This window comes from Callithrix jacchus, chromosome 4 (genome assembly GCF_049354715.1).
Source record: "Callithrix jacchus isolate 240 chromosome 4, calJac240_pri, whole genome shotgun sequence".
NCBI classification, from domain to species: Eukaryota; Metazoa; Chordata; class Mammalia; order Primates; family Cebidae; genus Callithrix; species Callithrix jacchus.
In genome coordinates this window covers 27,220,123-27,236,829 of record NC_133505.1, presented here as the reverse complement: position 1 = coordinate 27,236,829, position 16,707 = coordinate 27,220,123, and the positions used below count along the sequence as shown (strand labels likewise).

The 16,707-nt window shown below is 44.4% G+C and overlaps 1 protein-coding gene across 9 annotated transcripts in view; it reads right to left on the bottom strand.

The window, feature by feature from the left end:
- The window catches only part of SLC22A23 (solute carrier family 22 member 23), a 188,189-nt gene that overhangs the window by 148,799 nt on the left and 22,683 nt on the right, over nucleotides 1-16,707 (bottom strand). The window lies entirely within an intron of this gene.

Genomic DNA, 16,707 nt, shown 5'->3' with positions numbered 1-16,707 from the left:
TCACCGTAACCTCCGCCTTCAGGGTTCAAGCAATTCTCCTGTCTCAGCCTCCTGAGTAGCCAGGATTACAGGCACATGCCACCATGCCCAGCTAATTTTTGTATTTTTAGTAGAGACATGGTTTCACCATGTTGGTCAGGATGGTCTCAATCTCTTGACCTTGTGATCCTCCCACTTTGGCCTCCCAAAGTGCTGGGATTACAGGGGTGAGCTGCCGCATCTGGCCCAGATACTGATTAAGAATTCAGACTTATTAAGAATTCATAACTCCTTCCAGGGTTAATGTCCTTCCATGATTGCTCCAGTGGTCCACAAACTGCAGTCTAGGACCAGCAGCATCAGCACCACCTGGGGACTAGTTAGAAAAGGCAAGTTCTTGGGCCCCATCCCGGGCCCACTGAATGAAAGCTCCTGCAGGTAAGCACAGCAGTGTGGCTCAGCAAGCCTGCCCGGTGATTCTGAGAACTACTGGCCAATGCTGCCCTGCCATTTTGAAGGCAGTGAATGAGCTTCACTCTCCTGGGCTGGGGTTCAAACAACTCCCAAGAGCAGGGAGAAGCTAAAACGCTGTGGGAACCATGCACAAGACTCCTGGCTGCTGCTCTGTCCTGCAAACGCCGGGTTGTACAGCTAGGTGATGAGTTAAGTGGGTTTTTGGAGGCAAGCCTGGAAAACCAACATTCACAAATGTGCTGTTTCTAGGAAAAAATGTATTTTTGATAATAAAAACCTTCCACCATGCAACCTATTTCTAACTTCAGGAATGCAGGTTTTGCCTTAAAATGTGAGTTACAGCTTCATAACCCACAGTGTACACATTCTGTTTTCCCAGCTTGGTTTATACATTCTGGGAGAGGCGGTGCTTACAACACCTGGAACCACTCATCTCCCAGTTGCACCATGCCTGCAGCAGCCTCAGCCAGACACAATCTTGGCAGGAGAGGAACGAATCTTGACCCCAGTTTGCTGCAGGGGAGAACGGCACCAGCTGCTGTCTCAATGGCAGGGAGTCATCTGAAATGCTTTCATGTCTCCACCAAGACTTCCCATTGATGAGTTTACTTGAGGTTAAAGGATGCAAATGAGTACATTATGCTTCTATGAGATGGCCAGGAGGCAGAAGATATTTTAATAAAGCATTCAGGGTACTGGAGGAAATTGCCAATACTGTTGTGAGTTTAGTCACCTGAGCAATGGGTAGATCTGGCCCGGCGCAGCCAGGACCCCATTAAGGTGCTAGCCAATAAGATGCTCAGTGGTCAGCCCTATTAATTAACAGTGCCACAGTGGAAAATGAAGACAGTGGAGGGAGACTGAGCCAATCACACGGCCAGTAGGGAGAGGAAGCCTGGTTAGAAGTATTGATGGCTCCGCAGTTCCTAACCTGCGGGCTTCCACCTGGGATGTAGGGGTGGGGGGCGGGAAACCCAGGGCAAGGCAGCCACCTGCTGCCTTAAACCCTCCTCAGCTAGGCAGAAGAACAGACAGTGTATCTGAAGCAACAAGTAAACCAACTGGATTCCCAGGCCCAGCAAGTTTACCATGATAAGGGTTATTCGTGCGTGGGGATCCGCCTAGAACACCACCCCTGACATCCTGGAGGCGCTGCCATTTAGCAGGGTGGGGTGGGGCTGGGGAACCCACGCCGCCAACGCCTTTGTTTGACTTCTACTTCTGGTATTGACAAAGATATATCACGAAAAGAAAGTATGTTCAGACACAGTATAATCTCCTAAAGAATTTCAGAAGTATGAAGAAACTTTGAGGTCACCTGGCTCTTGAAATTTGTTCACATTGCTCTAGATAAGATACGGCAACTGGTCATTTCAGTGAACATTTGGGTAGCAATTTATTATTTTTCAGATTAAAAAAAATCTAACAGGAGTAATGTTCTAAAAGGTACAAAACCAGAACTTAATGGAATGGGGTTTGCCTCTGACATTACCCTTGTCACCCTTCTCCCCAGCAAGTCAGTCACCAATTCCTGCAGGTTCTACCTTTCAAACATACCCCAAACATACCATTCATGTTCCATTGTCCCAACAGACACCCCGATTTATAGGGATGGGGTAGGCACTGACTCATGTGATTCCAGTCTCCTCCTGGGGTGTGCTCCTATAGTAAGGGCTGAAAGGCCAAAAACAATGCCTTCAGATTCTGGTACACCTACAGTTTCAAATGTGATTTGGTCCTGCCAATCAGGTGCACATCCCAAAACAACTTTCTGTGTGCAACCTCGTTTTAAGTTCTGGATGACTTGTGTTAGGAAGAGAGTTAAGAGGGGAAGAAGGGAGACATCCGTTTTGCTGGTCAGATCTGGCGAGGGTTGGGTGGTCTGGGAGCCAACAGTTCTGGAGGTGGCTAAGGAGGTGTGATCCTGGAACCAGTGGTTGGGACAGTGACTTTCTAATTCTTCAGCCTCCTAACAGAAGCACAGTTCCCTGGACAGGCTGGCTCTGCAGAGTTGTGCCAGGAATCCTAGAGGCCCACTTTACAGTTTATCTAGCAACTCAGTAAGCGCTATTCCCTGTATTCAATCCCTATCTCCTGAAATACTAGAGTGGCTTCTGTGATTTGCAAATTGAAACTGTTCTCTGGTCAAATTTCCTTGGGATGGAATTTGCAGGGGGTAAGCAGACAAGATGAGGCCCAGTCACCGTCCTCCCTCTCCTGAACTAATACAAGAGTCTCCTTGAACTCCAACCGCCCTTAAATCCATTCCCGAGAGAACAGTGGAAAGAATCCTTTAATTAAGCTTGTTAACACCTCATCAGCAGGTTTAACAAGATCATAAAAGTACTAAAGTCAGGGTCCCATTTCATAATCTTAGCCTTCTTTGTCATTTTTCCAAGATCAGGGACATTCATGATGATGCCATGTGACGCTTCTGAGCCATCACCAAATGGTGAGACAAAGGACTCCAGTGTGTCTATGCTTTACACACATTAGTTGCTATGTGTTCTGGCAAAATAAGAAAAAAAAAAGTAGAGTTATAGAAAATCTGGTAGACTGATTTTGTACCTATATACTTTAAGGATAAGCTAAAGAAAATACCATTAATGTTATTTTGAGGCTGGGTGTGTGGTGGCTCACATCTGTAATCCCAGAACTTTGGGAGGCCAAGGCAGGTGGATCATGAGGTCAGGAGTTCAAAACAAGCCTGGCTAAGACAGTGAAACCCTGTCTCTACTAAAAATACAAAAATCAGCCAGAGATGGTGGTGGGCGCCTGTAATCCCAGCTACTCAGGATGCTGAGTAAGAGGACTGCTTGAACCTGGGACGCAAAGTCTGCTGTGAGCCGAGATCGTGCCATTGCACTCCAGTGTCGGCGACAGAGTGAGACTCCATCTCACAAAAAAACAAAAACGAAAACTATAGTTTTATAGATATAGATATATAGATATATAAATATATAGTTTTATATGTATATATAATTTTGAAAGGAATAATTGAATTGCTTGATTGCAAGAGTGGAGAACTATTCATCAAGGAAACTCACAAAATTTCTAAAGAAAATGAAAAATAAACGGGAGATAAGGAAAACAATCTTATTTTCAACAGTAATGAATTCAATGATAAAATGTAAAACAAGAACATAAAAAATTAGAAACAAATAGATTGCCTCTTTAATTCTGAAATGAAGATGAAATCTCTAAAGAGAAAAACTAAGGGGGAAAAGCTACCTAAGGAATCAACTGGCAGATTTTGTAACTGTTTAACCATTACTACTTTACTATTAATTTTAATTATTATTTAAAATATTGATGCATCAAAAATACCATAAGCAAAATTGTAAAGACCTAAATTTGTAATATATATTCATTTACATATCAATATACACCAATAGTGCAATCAGAAATTGAGTAAGTTCCCAGATGATTAACCAAATATGAAACACAAATAGTTAAACAGTGGGAAATGTTTGATTTCACTAATGAAAACGAAGACGGCCGAGTGTGGTGGCCTACACTGTAATCCCAGCACTTTTGGAGGCCAAGTTGGGAGGATCACTTGCGGTCAGGAGTTCTAGACCAGCCTGGCCAATATGGTGAAACCCTGTCCGTATTAAAAATGCAAAGATTAGCTGGGTGTGGTGGTGCGTGCCTGTAATCCCAGCTACTCTGGGGACTGAGGCAGGAGAATCGCTTGAACTTGGAAGACAGAAGCTGCAGTGAGCCAAGATTGCACCACTGCACTCCAACCTGGGTGACAGAATGGCACTGTCTCAAAAAAAAAAAAAAGAAAAGAAAAGAAAATCAAGACAATGTTTTGTTTTTCAAAAGAAAATTTAGAAAAAAATTCTAAAGATGCAGGAGAAACAAAGTGGTACCCACTGTACACAGATCATAAACCAGGTAGTTTTTCTGGAAGACAATATGACAACACGTAGCACATGACTTGAAACGGCGTCCGCTCTTTATCCCAGCAATTCACTTTCCTGGAACTTTATCTCAAGTAAAGTATCAGAGACACCCACGGAGAAAATCCCTATGCAATGATTTTCACTGTTTGTGACTTCTAAGAGCAAAAGTTGAAAACCTGACTAATGTCAGTGGTACCGTACAGCCATTAAAAATTTCACTTTTGAAAATGAATGCTTGAGGAAAACGTCCATGGAATAATCGTGTGACAAAGCCTCACAACAGAAAAGCAGTGACTAGAAGAGACGTTTGTATACGCAGAAAAAGTTAAAAGAAGTACTCCAAAATATTTTAAAGTGATTATCTCTAAAGAGTAGAAATAAGACTGAGTTTTATTTCCAACTTTATACTTTTCTTGACTTTTCCAAACTTTCTACGATGAATCTATAAACCCTCAGGTGACAGAAAAAAATGTACGGAAAAATAATGTAAACTCCCACAGTGGTAGTGATGGTGTTGAGGCGAAGGCAAAATCATTAAAAAACAAACCAACAAAGGAAAAACCTTTTCACCTTCTCAGAAATACGTACTTTAAGACAATCCTGTAAATCAGGCCTAGAGGAAGCTTGTTTTGAAAGTGGCTTGGAACAAACCATGTCTTCGCAGCCTGAGGGTTATGCACGTTAATGCTCACTGACTAAAGCGACAAGTGTTTTTTAGGGAAGTGAATGAAAATTTTTCCCCAAGTTTCATCTTTTGTAGTGGAGATCCCCATTTGAACTTGTGCTATCAGCAAACCACGAGGGTTTTACCAGTCACTGTGCACACTGTTCTAAAGTTGAGCAGCATCAGTTGAGATAAAAGAAAATATTTCTGTTCAGCCCTACAAAGAGGATAGCACCGCTTAAAACTTCAAAAGCTTAAGTAGAGCAAAGTTCCTGACTGGGTCGCAGGAATTTACAGAAATGTAGGGTCAGCATTTTCCCCCCTAAAATAGAGTTTCAGCAGCCTCTCCTGAACCAGTGTTTTATATACCATGGATGTGCTGTGCTCTGCACTTCTTAACTACAGACAATAGAAATGACAAGAACACACACATACAGAGTCCACCTGGAAGATGAGTCACAGATGGACAAAAGAAACACCCTCCACAAGCCAGGCTGATGAAGCATATTAGCTTCAATTAGTTTCTTAACATTTAGGCAGCCTGTGCTACCTAACCATGGTTTTCACATTTTTAATCTGACAGTAGACAGATTTTTTTTCCCCTAAAAGATTCCATCAAAACTCAGGATATACTGCATGACTTGAAAACCTCAAATTACTCTCTGTTTTGTGCCTCTAAGCTCATCCTCCAATTTCAGGAGGTTTGCTGTCAACAGTAGCCAACACAACTGCCAATTAGAGTTGGCATCCTTGCAAGCTTCCTTGAATGACATAATGAACATCCTTGGGTACTCCGGGGGAATTTTTTCTCTTTTGCGTTTTGTTTCTCTGTTGTTTATGAATATTAATTGTTGCTCAAATCACTCCTCACCTTTCCTTTTTTCTACCTTAGTGCTAAAATAATAACCATGGCACATTGAGGGTAATAGCCAGGGAAAACTCGATTGCAAGCTTCCCTTCTAGATGGAAGAAACACCCCAACTCTAGCAGGCTGCATTCTGAGCCACTCTAAGGAAACCCACCCCAGAGCTGCAGCGTTGAAGCTGCTCACATTTCCTAAACTTCATGTAGTTCCATTTTAATGAGTAATGTAGTAATTTTAGTTGTGAGCAATAATCGAACCCTTAAGCAATAATCTATTTTTTGTCTTTTTTTCTTCAAATGACAGCTCTACTGCCTGCTCCTCTTCTGCGCAGTGCAGCCTTCCCAGTGTGAGAGAATAAAGCTGCTTAATTTACTGACACTGGGGCTTTCTTGGGTCTCACTGAATTTGATCATTTTTGAAGGGCTAGAGATGTAGAACTTGAAAAGCAGAAAAATTACCACCTGAACACATCCTCAGTGGTGTGTAGGATTATCTCTGAGGAAAAAATACAATGAGTCACTTTTCTTTGTTTCTTTTACTTTTTCTTGACGGAAATAAGGAGGTGTATCATTCTGAGCAGAGGTCTTCATTACTGAATGTTCTTATTCTTTCGGTACAGTGCCTGGGTGGCATTTGGGGAAGCTGAATAGATACCCACAAGGCAGTGGAGATAATTAATAAGCAACACCCTTTTAGCTACTCAAACCTTGAAGAGTCTTTCCTAATTCTGCAATGTGTATTTTACTAATGGCCCTCATCAACTACCTCTAAGAAAGAAAATTAAGAGCAAGCCCTATAAGTTAAAAAGGAAGGAAGGAAGGAGAGGGGAGAAATGCAGGGAGGGAGGGAGGAAGGAACCCCACAGAGCCCTGAGCATCAAAAGGGAGCAGCTGGGAATGCCCTGTGAGAAGTCAGCACACAGGTTTCTAGCACACTCATTTATATGAAATAGCTTCAAGTCTGTTAACTGGAGAAATTCAAAAGTTGCTTCAAGTGTTACTGGAGGATATTTTCTACTATAACACAGTGTGTGAACAGAGCTGGACTGTAGCATTAAAATTTAAGATGTCCCCATCAATTCTGGAAGAGAGCCAGGGGTGGAGAGCTTCTGCTGGGAGTGTCAGGGGATCCTTGAAATGAGAAGACTAAGGACCCAGGTGGTCCATCCTGAAGGGAACTTGGAGGGTGAAGGAAAGTCATCTTCCACTTGCTGAAAACAAACGCCTCAGTGGCTTCCCACAGCCGCAGGCTACGGCCTTGTTGTAACAGGATCCTGTTACCTTCCCTTTACTGCCCAGAGTCACCTGTCACCTTTTATTCTCTCCATTTGCAAACTGGCTGCCCCTGCCTATCTCCCTCATCACCACCTTCTGCTCCAACCCCTGCCATGACCCAGCCTTGCTAAAGTGCTCCCCAGCTCCCCAGGGCCTCCATGCCTTTGGCCCACGTTGCTCTTCTGAGCCCCACACCCACAACACCCTCATTCTCCCACTTCAACTTTTCTGGCTTGATGTCTGCTTTAAAGGACAAGCCTAACCACAGCCAAATTTATTTAACATTGTGTATTACCTGTCAGTCAAAGTATGGCCGACTTTCTGAACTGCATGCATTTTTTTCTTTCAAGGAACACATTACTTCTGTAAGGACACAACCAAGTGAAAAGGGAAAGGGGTACAAAATTACAAATGTACAAATGAAAGTGCGTCTGTATTTCTACCAAGTTTAATATACTCCACTGAGAGGTATGCTCTCCCAAGGTGAGATCAGGAGCCTCATTTCCGTGCCTCTGAAACATCCTGTACTCATGATAAACATGCAGACCGTTTATTACAATATACCATAATTACCTGTTTACAAGTCTTTCTTCCACTAGCTCAGGGGATGGTAATCTATAGCCCACAGGCCAAACACAGTCCTGTCTGTGTTTGTAAATAAAGTTTTACTGGCACACAGCCGTGCTCCTTCATTCATATATTCATTTGCAGCTGATTCTACACTACAGCAGCAGAGTTAAACAATTGAAACAGAGCCCACATGGCCTGTAAAGTCAAAAATATTTACTGTATGGTCCTTTGTAGAAAAACTTTGCTGACTCCTGCACTAGATTACAAATTCCTTGAAGAAAGGGACCATGTCTTATTCGTTTACACCTAAGCTAATGCTCAGAAGGAGGGAGGAGCAGAGTGATAATGTCAGGTAGGAATGACACTCCCAGAAGTCAGAATGCTCCTATGTTCACCTGTGTTCACTGTGCTCTGCTATTTATCTTCTTAATCCTTGTTCTGTGATTATTTTTTCAAGTATAATTTAATTTAAATAATTAATACATAATTATTATACCAAATTTATATAGGCAATATAGTTTTTAAATGTTTCTGCCAAACTTTTCTCTATTGGTAATTTTCCTCCAGGGAAAGATATTTCTAGTTTTATTATACAAGCCAATATAAAATGGGGTATATGAGAAATTTATTTAAAACAATGAATAATTCTCTCTTAATAGAACAAATCTACGACATTAAATTAAGCATTGTTCTAGGCAAAGAAAGGAAGCTAAGATGAGTGCAGTGTCTTATCCTGTGCTAGGGACTCTGCCAGCTGCTTTGACTGAGCACCCTGACAGCACAACGGGGTTATCACATGGCCATTATTACCAGTGTATCCATTTCACAGATGAAGAAACTGAGGCTGAGAGGTGAAGCTAGTCCAAGATCAAGTGGCTCTTATATAAATTATAAATCTGTATCTGATGGAAACTCAGGTTCTTTCCCCCAGTAAACTCAAAAACGGCCCGAGTTCATACAAATAAAAACAATTCTCTGGTTTATATTAACTTGCTATAGGTTATAGCATTTGTCTTGACAAGTGTTAAACACTTCATTTGCATATGGAAGCAAAGTAGCATACTGAAAACACGCAGGCTTTGCTGTTATTTCATGGTTACAGTGACTAAACAAACAGTAACTTGTAAAGGGTCTGTGAATAGCAGGTATTTGATACATGGTGGCTGTTAAAAATACTAATATCACAGCATCTTTTTAAAATAGAATTTTTAGTACCAAAATGCAGATAAAAGTTATGATCAACTTCCTATTTTAAAGTCGAGGAAACTGAATAAGAGGTGAAGAGACTTGTTCAGAATAAAAAGCTTGTAGCCAAGCCAGACTTGAGCAGAGCCCAGGTGTCCTTGGACTCAGTTGCTCCGTACCAGGCTGCCGTGGAAAATGACATTTCAGACAGGGTGACCTGATACACAGGGAAGCATGACTGTCCCAACAAATTTCACAAGTCAATTACTGCCATGCCAGGAGAGCTGCTGTCGGTCAGTGTAGTGGTACTACCTTCATTCTACTGCAAAACTCTTACGACAGGAAGGATTCAGAAAAAAAAATTAACTCAACATTTTAACTGAGACCTACTCTTAGGCTTCCTGCCCAATACTCACCTTTTGGGTAACATTAATCAGAGTACCACTTCTTCTCCTGTTTTAACACTGTTCTAATCATCTTGAAAAGGATATGGTGTCTTTTTTTTTTTTTTTCTTTGTCTAGCTCAAACTGGAAGCCAGTATAACTGTGGATCTAAATGATCACCTTTTCCATGAAAACAGCTAACACCCACCCGCTACAAACAAGGTGCACAAGCCCGAGGCTGCCCTGGGCCCAATCCACATCCCAAAGTTACTCTACTATAGTAGGTCTCAGCTATAGCAGGTCTGACGACTACAGGACAGCATACTCCTTCAAGTTGTTACCCATTTGGCCTTTGTCTTCATTACACTTGGACTGGGCTCTGGCTTACCTTCATCTCTGAGGAAGGGCATTGCCTGCTAAGCGAGAGACTGGCCGCATGGAATTCAGAGCCTAAAGTGGGGTCTGAGCCTAGCGTGCAAATGTGCTGTCAAGCACAGCTGGGATGCAGGCTAAGAGCTCGGATTTTGAGCCTGATAAACCCCAGTTTTATTTCTAGTTTGGCCCCGCGATCATCAGGGCAAGCTTTTTCACCTTGCAGGGGCTCAGTTTTAACATCTATGACAAAGGAGTCGCAAAACCTTCACTATAGGGTTGTTACAAGAGTCAAAAATAACATCAGGAATGCGCCTGGTGCAGTAACTGGCACAAGGTGATTATTACTCATTAATTTTGTCTGTCAGTTAAGCAGGTCCTCGGGGGCTTATGTCTGTTGGTAAGTAACATTCTGGATCTGAGAGTAATAAAACTACTTCAGAAAGGGTTTTGATTAGAGTCTGAGCCATTCATTTTAGCCTCACCCCTAACTGACCCAAATTAAGGGGTATTTTACTAGTTTTACATCCTGTCTGCATAGTCAGCACCAGAATAGAAAGAGGGCCAGGTGAGGATGGAAGCCACCCTCCAGGGAGCAGTTGTGTTCACAGCTGGGAGGTGCTGGGGGTCAGGCAGGCCCAGGGTCCTCCCACCACCGCTCAGGACGCCGTGCCCTTCACTTTGACCTCCTCGGCAGCATCCTGGGAATAGCAACACAGCTTTGTGTCCAACACTTCCTGCAATCATTCCTTCAATAGACTATTTTTTTTGACCAAAAGAATAAAAATACAGGATGGCTCTCAAAAGCTGACAACATTATTATACCCAAGAGTGTGTTTTTATTTTCTTCCTTTGAACTAACTATTAATCTTCTAAAAACACCGTGCCAAACTGGCAGCATGACAGCAAAATGTGACTGTGCAGTCTGGCTCCTGGCGACCAGCCTCCACCCTCTGGTCAGGAGAGGAAGAAGGTCGGCTGCACCCGAGATGGGGTGGACCAGGAAGGACCTCAACCTTCCACTTCAGTGCCTCGGGCATCCTGGGGACAAGCGGACTGAGAGACAGCTCTCCAAGAGTTTCCTCAAATAGAACCCCAAAGCGTCCTTATGCCAAAGACAGGATCACTACCCTGAGAACTCACCTGGGCCTGGCCGGATGCGTATGGGACAGGGAAAGGAGTAGAGAACACATGTCACAACTCAAACCTCAGCAAGGGGACGGAGAAAGGGAGCAGAGGCCCTCTCACACCAGGGAGGCTGCAAAGCTGCCCAAGTCAAGGCCCTTACCACAGAGTCCCTGCTCAGACATTCCTGCCCCTCCTCACCCTCCAGACTGCTCCAAGTGCTACAGTGTTTGAACACTGGTGACAGGCCTGGGATGGCCAGCTTCTGAGGAGACATCTTTCTGTTACTAGAGGAGTTGGAGTTACAGGACTTGGAAGATGTGAGCTTGCTGGGGGAACTCCAGGGATGAACATGAGAAGGCCTTTCTGCTGTAGTACTAACTGCAATCAGTGGCTGGGGCTTCATGGGCTTGGTCTTGCATAACAAGCCAGGGCATCTGAACTCCAACCCAGCCCTGCCAAAATAATACTCTCCATCGACCCGATGCAGCAGAGCAGCCTTGACAAAGCTTGCCACAGGGCAATCAAGTGGATCCATTCAGCATTCCCCAGTTCTCTCTCCTGTCTCTCTCAAAGGCAAATAGGCAGCAAAAGAGAAGGTAAAAATATATTTACAAAATTAATGATCCAATAAGGAAGCCCCTCACAACTGGATTGTCCTCTCTGTGTAGCTGCATTTGAAAGACGCACTCACTTCTAAGCCAGCAGTTGAAGCATTTTTTGAAAGTGGCATGCCTAAAAGGGCATCAGTACGTGTTCATCTAAAACAGGGAGTAACTGGTTAATTAGCGGTAGCATTCACTGAAAGTTAAGCTGGTGTTTCATTTGCAGGGCTTCTCGGAGCCTTTAATATGTTAATGTACGTCACAAATCCTGAAAGGGGGGCTCTGTGTAATGCATTTTCAAACGTATTTGGCCTTGGAAACCCTCTCCCTCCTACACACTTTCAAGGGCATGTCTGGACTGCAGGATATGAGAGATGTTGCCATGTGTATTTTGTTTGCCCTGCATGACCTAATGTGTGAACACAATGCAAATCGTAACACACAGAAATTCTGGGATTTTAAAGGCTGGGGTAAAACAGTCCTGTCACCCCTGACAATCTACCTGAAGGAAGAGAGGAGGGATATGTATGTTTATCAAAGGATGTTCAAAAGAACCAGAGGAATGTTTTTCTGCCTTTAATCAGAGAAAATAAAAATAACTATTTGCCTCTGTCTTGAGAGCTTATCACTGCTAATTGGTAAGATATGGACAAACACACACTTAAAACACGAAAGAAGTGATCTGCAAAAGGTCAGCCACAACAAGAAGCGGTCAGCTGTGTAAAATTCCACTTCCTTGAGAACAAATCACTGTCCTGTATGTCCCCACCTCTCTGCAGAAGGACAGTTGCTCAGTTAGCCCAAGTCCAGGCTGATTATGAAGTATGCAGGCAATGATTTACACTATGTTATCCTTTAAAAAATAGTCAGGGCTGGGCACGGTGGCTCGTACCTGTAATCCCATCACTTTGGGAGGCCGAAGCAGGTGGATCACGAGGTCAAGAGATTGAGACCATCCTGGCCATGGTGGAACCCTGTCTCTACTAAAAATACAAAAAAATTAGCTGGGTGTGGTGGCACGCGCCTGTGGTCCCAGCTACTCCAAAGGCTGAGGCGGAAGAATCACTTGAACCCAGAAGGCGGATGTTGCAGTGAGCCGATATTGCGCAGCTACATTCCAGCCCGATGACAGAGCAAGACTCCAGCTCAAAAAAAAAAAAAAAAAAAAAAAATAGTCAGGGCCAGGCTCGGTGGTGAAACCCCGTCTCTACTAAAAATACAAAAAATTAGCCGGGCATGGTGGTGGGTGCCAGTAGTCCCAGCTACTCAGGAGGCTGCGGCAGGAGAATCGCTTGAACCTGGGAGGCAGAGGTGGCAGTGAGCTGAGATCACACCATTGCACTCCAGCCTAGGGGACAGAGCAAGACTCTGTCAAAAAAAAAAAAAAAAAAAAAAAAAAAGAGGCTGTATACTCCCCAAAAGCAAAAACAGGGACATAAAAAGATATTTGCACACCCATGTTCATAGCAGCCCTATTCAGAGTAGCCAAGGGCTGGAAGAAACCCAAGTGTTCACTGATGGACAAACAAAGAAATAAAATGTGATACATGCATACGACGGAGTACTATTCAGCCTTGAAAAGGGAGGAAATTCTGACACAAGCTACCCATGGATGAACCTTGAAAACAAGCTTAGTGAAATACGCCATCACTAAAGGACAAATACGGTATGATTCCACTTATATGTGGTTCTGGAGTAGTTAAATTCATAGAGACAGAAAGTAGAATGGGAGTTATCAGGGGCTAGTTTCACGGGGATGTAGTTTCAGGATGGGAGGATGAGAAAGTTCTGGAGATGGATGGTGGCAATAGTTGCACAACAATGTGAATGGCTGACACTGAACTGTGCACTTAAAATGGTTCATTTTATGTTATGTCTACTTTCCCACAATAATAAAAAAAAATTTAAAGAAAGTGTTATCTTCAGACAATGGGCTGGCCAGTATCTTAATTAACTTATACATGGAGGGCAGAGCACCGTGAAGAGAACCCTGGATCAGGCAGGAGAAAGCACGGAGCAGCTGTGGTCTTCCTGCCTGTGGTCTTGTGGACTATACTCCTGAGAAAATCTCCAAGACGCAGGCCACTCTGTCTGACAGCTCATCTCTGCTGTCAGTGAGACGTCCTTTCTCCCCAAGCTTATCCATGGGTGAAAGGATCGAAGGACATTGCCTGCCAAAAGGAAGCATGATCAGACTGTCCCCCCTCCCTCAATCACACACCTCTTTGACTTCTCTCATGTTCAAGGCAGGCCACTCCAAGCTCTTGGGTCCTGGCCTTGTGTAAATATGTTTTCTCCCTTTGTGCCGCCACCCAGTCCCCAGCAACATGGGCCAGGTCCCAGGATGGGCTGCAGACCAGTGCTACAATCTCAATGTTCCATCACTATTTATTATTGGTCACCTACTGAGTGCCAGGCTCCAAGGAAACAGTGCAAAAAGTGCTGTCCTTGCTCTTTAGAGTTTGGGGCAGGCCTAAGAAAGGATGACACAGAAGGGTAAAGAGCTATGGCAGCAGACACACAGAAGGTGCTGTGAGAGTGCCCGTGCCGGCCCTAGCCAGGCGGGGAAGACCAGAATGGATGAGGCTGGAGGGGAGCAGACAGGAGAATTGTTTTTGTTTGGAAACACAGCATGTGTGAGGGGTTAAAAATGTGGGGCAAGCTCAAGGGAGGTTTCCAGGAGGGAGACCTGTATCTGGCTGAACACTGAGTTAGAATAGATGTGGGGGCAGGTCCTGTGAGGACACACCCTGCACCCACGCCACAGAGTGGAATGTTAATCAGGACTAGCCTTAAAATGCAATTAAAATGTTAACTCAGGCTGGGCGTGGTGGCTCACGCCTGTAATCCCAGCACTTTGGGAGGCTGAGGTGGATAAATCACCTAAGGTCAGGAGTTCGAGACCAGCCTGACCAACATGGAGACACCCTGTTTCTGCTAAAAATACAAAATTAGCTGGGTGTGGAGGCGCATGCCTGTAATCCCAGCTGCTCTGGGAGGCTGAGGCAGGAGAATCGCTTAAGCCTGGGAGGCAGAGGTTGCAGTGAGCTGAGGTCATGCTGTTGCACTCCAGCCTGGGCAGCAAGAGTAAAACTCTGTCTCAAAAAAAAAGTTAACTTAACCAAACCTTATTTGGGGCTTTTGGTTGATGCTATTGTTGTTAGAAATACCCTGATCAAGGATCACAGCCTTTCAGAAGAGGAGGACCAAATTCCTGGGCCTGGCTCTGCAGGGGACAGGGAGGGGAGAATGGGAGAGAGGGCTGTTAAAGGTTCAGCCTTTCAAAACCACCTATGGGTGGGCATGAAGTTTGTGGGATACTGGCCAGTCCTCAATTAACAGGTGTAAGTTATGGATGAGCACAGAGGGAGTAGGATCAATCCTATTAGTCGTTTGTACGTTAGTGTGAACTGCTTTCATCTCTTAGCTAAAATTAGCTGCCCAGATATTTTGGTTTTGGAAAGTAGAAATAGAGAGGAAATTTTGAAAAAGAGGTCATTTGAGAGCACCTGGGAAGCATACATAAATGAGGAGATGTTGAATAGCTGGGGACAATATGAAGTCAAAGGAGGAGGAATTCTGAAAGTGAGGGCACACAGCAGATAAGTGTGTCAAAGGCCCAGGTGGTCAGCTGGGGGAACAAAGACCTCAATTTGCCAGGGCTGACCTCCTCATTTTCCATGAGCTTCCACACCTCTGTTTTAGAGGTCTAGAGTTAATGGCTGGGAGATTGCAGGTGCTTGTATAATGCATTGTAGTTGTTGGTTACATGACTGTCCTCTGAGCTCTACTGGGAGCTCTTTGCAGAAGAGGGTTCAGATTAAATGCATATCTCAAAGCACACACTCTGCTGAGAGGGAGTGTCACATCCATCATTTCCTGTAACCCCCACAAAGCTTTATGCTATAGGTGTCATCTCCACCTTGGAAATTAGGTTCCAGGGGGCTGAGTAATTCCCAAGGTTCCTCAGTGAAGAGGCGGTAGTGCTAGGGTTCAAACCCAGTTCTCCTGCATCTGAGCCCAGCGCTCCTCACTGGCACCCCTGCTCCCTGGATCTTCAGCCACTGAGAGCCTGCGGTAGGAAAGCTCTGTTCCTCTGCTGAGCGAACACTGGCTCCTTCCACAATCACTCAGGCTTTCAGGGTAGGCTGGCTGGGAGACTTTGAAAAAGCCTAAGTTTAAAATAAATTTTTAATGGTTGTTCCCCAAATTCTGAGACCACTTTTGCAGAACCTAAAGGAACCAGCCTTCCTTGCCCTTGTGTACAACTGCTCGTGAGCTCACTGTAAAACCGGGCAGAGGGAGGACTTCCAGTGATGCGTCTCCTTCTAGCTCTCCTCTTCGGCTCAGTAATTTCAGTAGCCATCATGATAAATGCATCATTTATGCAGAACATTTGGGGGCTTCGAATTTCTAAACTGTTACCCTAATAAAAGCTCACCATCAATCGTTGAACCTGCTTTCAGAGGAATGCAGTTCGCCTCAGGAGGACATAGGCACACAAGCACAAACATGTTTCCTGATCAAGTGCAGAGTGGCTCGCAAACTTGAAGCCCAGGGAATCCCTGCAAAAAGTACCAAGCTCTTCCTATGTTTAAACGTGGTAGAAATGTCCACCTACATTTCTTTGCTCTTTTTAAGGCTTTTAGCCAGGAGTGGCTAAATCAGGAGGCCCGGCCCTCCTTCTCTCGCTAACTCATCCCTGTTGGAAAATTCTTCCCCAGTGGCCTCTGGAACCTCGTGAAGGGAACATGGAATTCTACAGGGCAGGTTCCATCAAAAAATAATTCCCCTTGGCCAGGCATGGTGGCTCACACCTGTAAACCCAGCACTTTGGTAGACCAAGGCGGGTGAATCACGAGGTCAGGAGTTTGAGACAAGCCTGGCCAACATGGCGAAACCCCGTCTCTACTAAAAATATGAAAAAAAATAGCTGGGCGTGGTGGCATATGCCTGTAATCTCAGCTACGTGGAAGGCTGAGGCAGGAGAATCACTTGAACCCAGGTGGCAGAGGTTGCAGTGAGCCGAGATCACATCATTGCATTCCAGCTTGGGCGACAGAGTGAGACTCCATCTCAAAAACAAAAAAGAAAATAATTCCCCTCCTTGGCTTGAAACCCTACAAGCTGGGGCTTTGTGGCTCTTTGCAGTTAGCTGTGGGCCGCATGACAGCAGAACGCCACCCGTTTTGTTTGAGGTTTTGCACAAAAGCCTTGTCCAGGTCATTCTTACAGAAAGGAGGAAGGATAAAGAGGTCTCCATCAAGCCCTCACGCACAAGAGATGTCTACAAAGAGGT